This window comes from Dama dama, chromosome 32 (assembly GCF_033118175.1).
Source record: "Dama dama isolate Ldn47 chromosome 32, ASM3311817v1, whole genome shotgun sequence".
NCBI lineage: Eukaryota > Metazoa > Chordata > Mammalia > Artiodactyla > Cervidae > Dama > Dama dama.
Window position 1 is genome coordinate 27784955 of NC_083712.1, and position 12592 is coordinate 27797546.

Consider the following 12592-nt stretch of genomic DNA (forward strand, 5'->3'; position numbering starts at 1 on the left):
GGTAATTTTTAAATGACAGTTCTAGGAAAATAATTCAGTTTCTAAGAATGTGTTTGTATTTGTTTACATGTTGTGTTTTCTAGTTGGGATGTGAAGTTACCTCCTGAAACTATAGTTTAATGATTTGTCAAATTTAATACATTCTAAGCCATTCTCTTCAAATATTTCTGACCTTTTACCTTTTTCCTCAATCTGGGACTCCAACTGCACATTGGTAAAACATTTTCACCATATCCACAGATGACTCATATCACAGATGACTTCCTATCTTTTCCAACATTTCTGTTCTGTGTTTCACTCTATATGTTTATCTTATAAATCTTCCAGCTAACTAATTTCTCTTCAATTGTCTAACCTTCTACTAAACCTATCCATGAGCTTTTAACTTCAGATTTTACATTTTTCAGTTTTGAGCTTACACTTGATTTGTTCTTATTGTTTTGTAGCTTTCAGTGCTCTGTCAAAATTCTTAATCACACATTTTAATCCCTTGGTTAAATTAAGCAAAATTGTCCCCAAATCTGCATCTGCATGTAGATGCAATTATATGTCATGTTTTTTCCTTTGGTTTTCACTAACATGATCTCATCATCTTATATGCCTAGTATTTTTAGTTGAGTGCTGAATATGGTACAGGAAAAAAAAATTGAAATAATTTGAGGCTCTCGATGATGTAATCTTTCTCCAGAGAGGAACAGAGTTTGCTTCTGGTTGACTGTTACTTGAGGGACAGTTGCAGCATAATCTTAATCCAATTAATACTTGAAGTGATTCAAAACTAGCTTTAAATTTCTGCTTATTGAATTTCCAGATCAGTTTTTCTTAAACACCTGCCTTGTTGGGTTTACCAAAAATCTTTTGGGGGACTCTAAAATTTACTTTTTCTTCTTGTAGTTCCATGGGTCTTCTGAAACCTAAGGTCAGCGTATAGTCTCTTGGTATCTGTTTCAGATTCAATTGAAGTATCTGGAAGAAAAGCAGCTCCAAATGCTGGGTTAACTGCTCTGGGTTATCTATTCTAACACCTGATTTATTCAAAATATATTGTCTGTACTAGTTACAACAGGAAGGTTAACCTGAACCATTTCATCTGCACTGCTTGAGATCTTAGAAAATCCTGCCTTTTCATCTTCATAATAAATAATTTTTGCCTCTGTCACTTACTTGGTTAAGAGTTTCATATCACACAGACAAAAAATAACTAATGTGCTTTACTTTAAAAAAGAAAAAAAATGTCGGTTGTTTCAAACTTTACTCTTTAGCAGTAAGACTTTGATATTTCAGGTTTCTCTTTAATCACATCTATGTCCATCAAAGTGGAAGGAAGACATACAGGGCTTTATATATTCCACTGATATGAATTATGCTATCTGGCAGGAAGCAGAAAGAACCGCAGTTTGCTGGTTTTGCTGCTAATAGAGAAACCATTTCTGCATACTCCCACCCCCATATATCAATGGTAAATTTATCAAGGGCAAGGGTTGTTTCTTACTGCTTCTTTTTATATGTTAACCACCCGATAAGTAGCTGTTGAATAAATAAACAAATGAAATGAAAACTGAGGCAATGCTACATGCCAAGAGCACCACTGATATAGTATTTTTAGATTCCCAGAGCACAAGGAGTTGGAGATTATTTGATTGTTTTTGAAATGCCGCCCATGAAAAGCAACCATTTCCTTCTTTTAGGAAATAAAAGAAAAATCAGGAAAATACTCAATAATCTGATAATTAGATAGTTTGATATTTGTTATGTGCCTAGTCATATCATTTGAGTGATATAACCAGCAAAGAATTTTTCTCTTCTTCGGCTCAGTGACAATTATATATAATTTCACGTTACGTTAGGTATTTGTTTATTTCCACATCAAGGGTTTCATAAGGCATATAGTTATAGAAGGGAAAAGAATTTTTTTAAAGTTTTGGGTAGGTTAATACGTAACTTTATGTATATAGAGTTATGCAAACTTGGTTAAATACAATCTTGCTGTGTGTACTTCAGGAATAAGTAGGAATACCTAACATCTTCTAAAGTGAGGCAAATAATATATGTGAAAGTACACAAAAAGAATAAATCTCAGACATTAGCCTGAGCAGAATTTACTCTGCTAATGTCGTACACATAGGTTGCTAAGGCATGCTCTAATGCAATCAAATAAAAACACTATTTGAAACCTACTCACAATTCAATTCATTTGTTATTTGAAAGTCTTCAAATCAGAATTTGGATGCGTTGACAGGCTTGGGGATAAAATTATGGTGTTCTATCATTTCTCGGAGAACAGAAAAAATTTTAGAACATGACAGCATTTAGTTAAATGACATAGTACCTCACTTAAGCTTAGGCTTGGATATTTTAAGTATGTAATTAAAGCTTGATTTATAATAAGTATGCCTCCCCACATACCCAAATTATCTTATGGTGTTTTTCAACTTTCTTTCTACTGTGATATGGAAGTTGAAGTTTATTAAGTGACAAGAGAAATACAAGGAGAGAAAAACAGCATATATAGTATCATGATGTGATGAAAAGATGACCTGAGATCTTCTCTTGGATTATTTCTAACTTAAATATGGTCATTGAAGTAAAGGACAAGTCTTTGGGTGTTAGGACCCCAAACTAAAGAAAAACCAGATGATAATATTCTTTCCACTTTTGCTTTTCTAATATCCAAATGTATTATCCACAATAAAATCCCTTCCCTAAGTATAAATGTCATTACTCAAAATTTCAAAAATTTTCTTTATCTGTAAGCTCCAATGATGCATATTCTACAAAAATTTTATTTAAAAAACACTTCACTTGATCTTATTTTGATTATTTTTATTTTTAAGAGTAACAAACACAAATGAGAATCTGTCTCTAAAACTTCTTGTCTATATTTATTTAACCTTGGTTAAATGAATTTAACCAATAGTCCACATTCATTTAACCTGGGTTATTAATAAAAATGTCAAATCTGTCAAGAAACATGCCCTCATTTCTTTCCATAAAAATAATATTTGAGGTAATTATAATTATCTCTTCAGTGTTTCCAAATGAGGAATAGAACAGTAGCAGACTTTACACAAAGTAGGAACTTATTCAAGCAATTATCTATTTGATTTTAAAATGCAATAAACCATTATTTATTTTTTAGCCAATTTCTCCTATTTATGGACCATGCCCATTTTCACAGATTAATTTTTTATATACCCACCAAATGAAAAAAGATAAAAATATTCTGGAAGCATATAAGCTGCCAAATAAAGCTGGTTTAGAAAATTTCTTAATTTCATAGGAAGTTATTTTATACTGTGGTATTAAAAGTAAGTCTTCTAGATAGTAACATTTGCTGAAAAATTTATCTGAAGAACTGTTGAAGACCTTTTAAGACAAAAGGAACTTTTGAACTTTTGTATCTATATCTGTAAAGATGGCCACAAATGCTTTTAAGATTGAGGGAGGAATCTTTTAGTTCTTTCTTTTGTGACTAAACTTCTGCTGTTCCATTTCTGAGCGGCTGTAAATATTGGCTATATTCCTTGTATTGTATAATCCATCCTCGGAGCCTACCTCGTACTCCCCTGCGCCTATGTTGCCCCTCCAACCCCTCTCCCCATGGCAACCACTGGTTTGTTCTCAAGATATGTGAGAGTCTGCTGCTTTTTTTTTATTACATTCACTAGTTTCTTGTATTTTGTAGATCCCACATATAAGTGATATCACCGTATTCGTCTTTCTCTGTCAGACTTACTTCACTTAGCACAATGCCCTCCAAGTCCATCCACATTGCTGCAGGTGGCAAGGTTTTGCTCTTTTTTATGGCTGAGAAGCATTCCATTGTATGTATAGGATTGGTTGGTTCCTTATTTTGGCAACAGTAAATAATGCTGCTCTGAACACAGAGGTGCACATACATCTTTTCAAATTAGTGAAGTTTTTAAAAAGATACATATCCAGGAGTGAAAGAAGAAACACCTCTTTTTAATATTGACTTCTGCCCTGCTTCAAATTTCTAATTCCACAACTATTGAACACAGTAGTAATAATAATTTGTAAATTATTTTTTACTCTTTGCTTGTTTATACCTTTCTGTAAACTTCCACTCTCAAAGTACTTATGGGGTGATTAAGTACATGTAATATGTATTTATAAAAATTCTTTTTTTCTGGGATAATTACCTAGCAAATGGCTCTGTTAAGGTACAATATTAAAAGGTGGTGCTTCATTGGAACATTTATTAAAAAAAAAAACAAACAAACTTTGTCCTCAAAACTGTGCTCTACCATAAAGCTCTCATAGCTCATTTGGACAGCCTCTACCTTGCTTAGTTTGCAAGATTTGTTCTTACACACTAAAACATTAATAACACATAGTAAATTTCCACTCATTTGCAAGCCTTTCTCGTAGGTAATAATGTTTTTGCTCTATGATTTTAATTGCAAATTGTGTCCTTAGAACCTCTCCGTAAATATTTTCTTAGTGAAGAGAATATGCAAAAGAATATGCATCTATCTTACCAGTCAGTATAACATTTGCATTTAAATAATATTATATGTGATAGAAGCAAGCAAATTTGTGTACTGAAATTTTTTTGTTTTCACTATTTTTTCCAGGAAGACCAGTCATACGAGGAGTCTTGATAATTTAATTCAAAGAGAAACTGCTCTTCCAAGGAAAAAGACCTGTGCCAGATGTGATACATGACCATGTAACTAGACATTTAAGTTTGCCCAGGACAGTTGTGGTTGTTGCCAGATGTCTTGGCATAAAAATTAATAGCCCTCTCTTTCATTCATGAAGTATCTAGAGCTTGCACAGTAACTTATAAAATCATCCTATACACAACTACAGTATTTGAACAAGATTAATGACAAATCATATATGAAGGTCTATACTTTCAAATAGATCTCAGGCTTAAATCATAATAAATTTATCTAGAGTTAAGCGTTTCTTGGACAAAAATATTTGGAAACCATATATCTGACAAAGGGGTTAAAATCCAAAACATATAAAGAAATAGTAAAACATCCAACCAAAAAATAAAAATAGGCAAAGGAGATGAATAGGCTTTTTTTTTTTTCCAAAAAAGACATACAAATAGCCAAAAAGATGTAAAAAGATGTTCAACATCACAAATCATCAGGGAAATGCAAATCAAAATCACAATAAGATATTACTTCCTCCTGTTAAGATAGTTATTATCAAAAATCAAAAGCAAAATGTTGGTAAGTATGTGGAGTAAAGGGAACATTTGTGCACTGTTGGAGGAAGTGTAATCTGGTATAGCCATTATGGAAAATAGTATGGAATTTCCTCCAAAAATTAAAAGTAGAATTACTATATGATCCAACAATCATACCAAAAGAAAATAAAATTTGTATATCAAAAGTAAAAGTGAAGTTGCTCAGTTGTATCCGACTCTCTGCGACCCCATGGACTGTAGCCCACTAGGCTCCTCCATCCATGGGATTCTCCAGGCAAGAATACTGGAGTGGGTTGCCATTTCCTCCTCCATTGTATATCAAAGAGATATCTATATTCTCATGTTCACTGCAAAATTATTCATAGTCGTCAGACAATCTAAAGGATCTGTCAACAAATGAATGGATGAAAAAAATGTGATCTATATACACAACACATAAATTGCATATATATGCATATATACATGGGCTTCCCCTGTGGCTCAGTGGATAAAGAACTCACTTTCAATGCATCATATGCAGGAGACACGAGTTCCATTCCTGGGTTGGGGAGAGCCCCTGGAGGAGGGCATGGCAACCCACTCCAGTATTCTTGCCTGGAGAAGCCTGAGGGGCTATAGGCCATGGGGTTGCAAAAAGTTAGACACAACTCAAGTGACTGAGCACACACGCATGCATATATACATATACTATATACAACTGAATATATATGTGATGAAATATATATATATACACACATATATGTATAGGTATATAGATATGGCTTCCTTGATAGCTCAGTTGGTAAAGAATCCACCTACAATGCAGGAAAGGAGACCCTGGTTTGATTCCTGGGTCAGGAAGATCAGATGGAGAAGGGATAGGCTACCCACTCCAGTATTCTTGGGCTTCCCTTGAAGCTCAGCTGGTAAAGAATCTGTCTGCAATGCAGGAGACCTGGGTTTGATCGCTGGGTTGGGAAGATCCCCTGGAGAAGGAAAAGGATACCCACTCCAGTATTCTGGCCTGGAGAATTCCATGTACTGTATAGTCCATGGGGTCACAAAGAGTTGGACATGACTGAATGACTTTCACTTGCAGCTTTAATAATTTATGTATATATATACATATATATATATAAAATATTATTCAGCCTTAAAAAAAGATATCAGTTTGTTGAAAATATTAACCTTTCCCCATTGAATGGCCTTTATATCCTAGTTGAAAATCAACTGGCCTTAAATATGAGGTTTATTTTTGGGCCTCTGTTTTATTCTATTGATGTATTTGTTTGTCCTTATGCCATATACTGTTTTTGTTTATTACTTTTGTAACCTTTTATAGCTTTGTAGTAAGCTTTGAAGTCAGGACATGTGAGTTTTCTGATTTGGTTCTTTTTCAAGATTGTTTGACTATTTGGAGTCCTTTGAGATGCCACATGAAAATTAGGATAGGTTTTTCTTTTTTTTTAATTAATTTATTTAATTGGAGGCTAATTACTTTACAATGTTATAGTGGTTTTTGCCATACAGTGACATGAATCGGCCATGGGTGTACATGTGTTCCCCATCCTGAATCCCCCTCCCACCTCCCTCCCCATCCCATCCCTCTGGGTCATCCCAGTGCACCAGCCCTGAGCACCCTGTCTCATGCATCGAACCTGGACTGGCGATCTATTTCAAATATGATAATATACATGTTACAGTGCTATTCTCTCAAGTTATCCCACCCTCGCCTCTCCCACAGAGTCCAAAAGTCTGTTATTTACATCTGTGTCTCTTTTGTTGACTCGCATATAGGGTCATCATTACCATCTTTCTAAATTCCATATATATGCATTAATGTATTGGTGTTTTTCTTTCTGAGTTACTTCACTCTGTATAATAGGCTTCAGTTTCATCCACCTCATTAGAACTGATTCAAATGCATTCTTTTTAATAGCTGAGGAATATTCCATTGTGTATCACAGCTTTCTGATCCATTCATCTGCCAATGGACATCTAGGTTGCTTCCACGTCCTGGCTGTTGTAAACAGTGCTGCGCTGTGATGAACATTGGGGTACATGTGTCTCTTTCAATTCTGGTTTAGGATAAGTTTTTCTATTTCTGCAAAAAAAGTGCCACTAGCAGTGTGGATGGGAGGGGAGTTTGGGGGTTCAATGGACACATGTATAGGTATAGCTGAGTCCCTTTGCTGTTCACTTGAAATTATCACAGCATTGTTAATCTGCTACACGCAAATACAAAATAAAAAGTTTATAAAATAAATAGATGCCATTTGGATTTTGACAGGAATTTCATGGAATCTGTAGATTGATTTGGGTAATATTGTCATCTTAATAATATTAGGTCTTCCCTTACATACACACAGGATGTCCTTCCACTTCTTTATGTTTCCTTTATTTCAGCAATGTTTTGTATTTTTCAGTGCAACAAGTTTTTGCCTCCTGGTTAAATTTATTCTTCTGGATACTATTGTATGGGGAGTTGTTATCTTAATTTTTTAGGGGCTTGGCCATCTTACTGCACACCCTGAGTAGTTTGTCAAACAGTGAACAATTGAGAAAATATTTTCTCTGTGTCATTGGACTGTCATAAAACAAAAATCCCAGATGGTCATCATTTGAAATAATGGATGAAGTCAACCACAGTTCTTTTGATTTTTAAAAAAAATAAGCTATTTTTGCCAAAGTAAGAAAACACTAAAGAGACCAGGCATTTTATGCATGATTTTACCTTCAACAGATAAATGCATCTTTGAAGGAACAATTCTTGTTGTATAACCACCAAATTAAAGGAACTATTTTTTATATGACTCCAGTTAATTTTTTTCCAGCTTCATGCATGCAATGACAAGACTGAAGAACTAAATACACTTTATGAATTAAATAAAAATAATTTCAAGCCAAAAAAATCTATGTTTAAATGTTCGAAAGTTGAAGAAGCAATTTATCATTGTGTGGAAGGTTAAACCAGATGACCTCTTTAAATCATTCCAATTCTAAATTCTGCAATTTGAGAAATTGCCATTGTGTTTAACTGTTTGGGAGGATCCAATTATCCATCCTGTCAGGACCTCTGTGAACCCAACAAAAATTATGCAAACTTGTAATGAGCATTAATAAGGAGTTGGGTAACCTCTTTATCGGGCATGAGGAAATTCATTTTAATAACACTAGGGTGATGCAGTTGCCTTAATTGCCTGAGCAATGTCATTTAAAGTTAACCAAGTACGTATGAACATATAAGACACTGCACAGAAAATAAAGATAAACGAACTACATCCTACACTTACATTATTCACAGCAGGCTAAATATAGACCACCAGTTTCATGAATTTACTGCTTAGTTTTCAGTACAACTAAGTGTCAGAAACAAAATGAAAATAATTACACCTTTAGTCAAATATGATTCTAGGATGTCTATTTTATACAATCCATGCAGTTTTCTTGACACAATTATGTTCATGTTTGCATATAAAGCAATTGGTTACAGTAGCTTTTTAATTAACTTTATGTACACAAATATAGTTCTGTTTATATAACCCATAGGCATAAATTAGTCATCTGTCTCTAAAATCTGATTATTGCATGAGTTATATTAGAATAACCATGTCAGGTTTGGTATAATGAAATAATACTTTGTCAAAAATGATAACCCATTAAGAATAAACATAAAATGAAGTCTGTCTCATGTAAAAGCTCAAGTATCCTTTGAAGTCAAAACTGAGTAGGTGGTGGTGATGGTTTAGTTACTAAGTTGTGTCGGACTCTTGGGACCCCACGGACCGTAACCCACCAAGTTCCTCTGTCCATAGGTAAGAATACTGGAGTGGATTGCCATTCCCTTCTCCAATACCGAGTAGAGAAAGATGGAAAAAAACCCAGCAACTTGTGTTGCTATTCTTACAAATTAGAAAATTCTAATTTTAATGAAGGCCAATTTTTAAATTCTTTCTTTCATGGATTATGTCTTTGGTGTTTTATCCATAAAGGCCCAAGGTAATATAGGTTTTCACTTATGTTATCGTCCAAGAAGTCTTAGTTCTGTGTTTGACATTTAGGTATAAGATACACATTGAGTTGCTTTCTGTGAAGAATGTAAAGTCTAAATTCATTTTTTGCCTGGGGATGACCTGTTGTCACAGAGCTGTTTGTTGAAGACACTTTGCTCCATTGTGTTTTCTTGGCTCCTTTGTCAAAGATCAGCTGACTATATTTATGGGCTTCTGGGTTCTTTATTATTTTCTATTTAATTCTGATCAACTATTACCTGATGTAAACCTGAATTTTTTTCTTTTTTTATACATTGTGTCTCTTTAGGGCCACAGTGTTCTTATGGACTTAACTATGATATATGATTGGAATTTGCATTTCTTTCATGGTTATAACTTTAAAATTTTCTTTAAATTATCAAAGTATGCCAACATATCTACAGGAGACTTGGAAAATACAGAACAAGGTTACAAATAGTTCCACTATATATTACATTTTTTTAAAGTAGTTAAATTAAGTTTCAATATCAAACTCTCAAAAATTAATTGAATATGCAGATAAGTAGAAGGATATAGTGGGCTTTCCCAGGTAGCGTTAGTGGTAAAGAACCTGCCTGCCAATGCAGGAGACACAAGAGATGTAGGTTCAGTCTCTGTCTTGGGAAGATCCCCTGGAGGAGGGAACAGCAACCCACTCCAGTACTCTTGTCTGGAGAATCCCATGGACAGAGGAGTCTGGCTGGCTACAGTCCATGGGGTCACAAAAGAGTCAGATATGACTGAAACAACTTAGAATGCGTGCACATACAGAAGGATATAGTATATATTTAAAGATGTAAAATATTTAGAATAAGAGCGGCAGTCTTGGTCAATTGTGTGCTGATCAGCAAGACTTGCCAAATTTAGGCTTATAGAAAAGGTCTTTCAGAAAGTTGAGAAAGCTTTTAATTATAGAAAGCATTCTAAAGAAACTACAGTGCAAAAGAGGAGATTTAAAGCCAAAATGGGAGCTGTCTTCAAATAAGAGAAGAGCTATTCTCTGGGAAAACAGAAGAGACTTTATCTACAATGCCTCAAGGGCAGAACTCGAGCCCCTGTGTGAAGCCACCAGTGTGGCTGATGGATTGTTTCAACAAGAGGAAGAGTCAAAATATCTGAAAATAGAATAGGCTGCTTTGCAAGATAGTGAATTGAAGGGATTTAAGAAGCAGACAGGAAATAGGATTAGATCGACTCTAACATTTATTCAAACTCAGAGAATCTGTGCTTCTGTGAAGTTTAAGACCTGTACATTATCTGGTACATATTGTATTAATGAAACAGAGTATTGAGACCAGCAGCTGGCAGTATTTTCTTTATCCACATCCACAGGAATAAGTTAATAAGGTTATCACAGTGTAGTTATATTACTGCAATTTATTATGACTTTCTATATTGATGATTTGGGGGAAAAAGTTAAGTCCTAAGTCACAGATGGAGAGGGGAATGAGGACGGTCATGCATACATTGTTTGGAGAGATGACACTGTCAGAAAGGGCAGCTATAATTAGGTCATTTTACAAAGAATGCAAATCCCCATTAATCTCATCCTCCCTTTTCCTTTATTATCATAACCCATTACCATTTCCTACTTTCCTAGTTCCAACAACACAGCAGAATGGAAGGAATGTTTTGCTTTTCTCTTGTTATCTGCCCTTTCCTATTAAGCATAATAACATTTGATGTTTCAATCAAGCTTTGTTTTATTCAACACATATTTCTTGAGCACATACTATGGGTCCAGAACTCTACTAGGAATTTAGGGTACAGCAGTGAATGAAATAGGCAAACACTTGGCAGTGCTTATATTTAGGGGATGAGAGAGGGATAATATACACTGAGTAAACAGAATAAATAGGTAACTGGTTTTATATACGAGAAGGTGGTTAAGTGTTTTAGCTGTAAGACAAAGTTAATCAGGGCTAAGGCAGTCGGGAGGACAAGTCCATTCTTGTGGGCGGTTTGCTGGGCAAAGTAGTGAGTAGTGAGCGGGGGTGGGTGTCACAGCAGGCCTTCTCCCACTGAAAAGATGAGATTTGAACAAAGACTTAAGGAGAAGGATCTAACCAAGCAGACATCTAAGGGAAGAATATCCTGGGTGGAAGACACAGTGGGGTCAAATGTTGTTTAAAATAGCCATTTTTGAAACCATAAATTTAATGTCCATTAAATTTATCATGAAATCTATAATGAAATAAGGCAAATCTCTGCAATGAGAGTAGGAAGGGATCTCTGACTTTGCAGCAATTTGACAACCAAGAAGTTGTTCTTAAACTGATTCCCAATATTCCCAGCTCTTACTGTATTTGGTTGGGTTCTTTGTTCAGACTTGGTCTGAGAGATGGCTTTTCCCTCTGATTCATTGGCCTACATGGTTAATGTTGATCATTTTTGTAAAGATAAATGAATTGACAGATAATTAAATTATAGACATGGAAAAAATAAGCCCATACAAACATAGTTAAAGGCATGATTGCGTGCATGAATGCCAAGTCGCTTCAGTCGTGTCTGATTCTGTGACCCTGTGGACTGTAGCCTGCTAGTCTTCTCTGTCCTTAATTAATCATTGTGAACACATCAAGTGGTCAAATGGGAAATTTAAATAAATTTAGAGCTAAAAATTTAGGAGGGAAAATATACTAATGACTAGTGTTATTCACTAAGTCATGTCCAATTGTTTGGGACCCCATGGACTACAGCCCGCCAGGCTGCTCTGTCATGAAGTACTTCAGGCAAGCATACTGGAATGGGTTGCCATTTCCTTCTCCAGGGGATCTTTCTGAGCGAGGGATCAAACCCACGTCCCCTGCATTGCAGGCAGACGCTTTATCTTCTGAGCCACAAGGTAAGCCCCCAAAAGACACTATGCTGTGCTGTGCTTAGTCACTCAGTCATGTCCGACTCTGTGACCCCAAGGATTGCAGTCCACCAGGCCCCTCTGTCCATGGGGATTCTCCAGGCAAGATTACTGGAGTGGGTTGCCATGCCCTCCCCCAGGGGATCTCCCCAACTGAGGGATCGAACCCAGGTCTCCCGCATTGCAGGCAGATTCTTCACTATCTGAGTCACCAAGGAAGTCCAAGAATACTGGAGTGAGTAGCCTATCCCTTCTCTAGGGGATCTTCCTGACCCAGGAATCGAACCAGGGTCTCCTGCATTGCAGGTGGATTCTTTACAGCCGAGCTACCAGGGAAGCCCACAATTCTGGGAACATGTGACAATGCACAGATATAACATAAGAACCTAGCGGTTATAAAATGAAGAACATAAAACTACAGTGAATAACTCACAGTTAAGAAAACTAGCAAGAGAACTGAGTATGGGAAAACTGTAATATTGAATTTAAATATATTGTGGTGACCTTTCTTATTGTGTATTGGATTTTACAATGAAT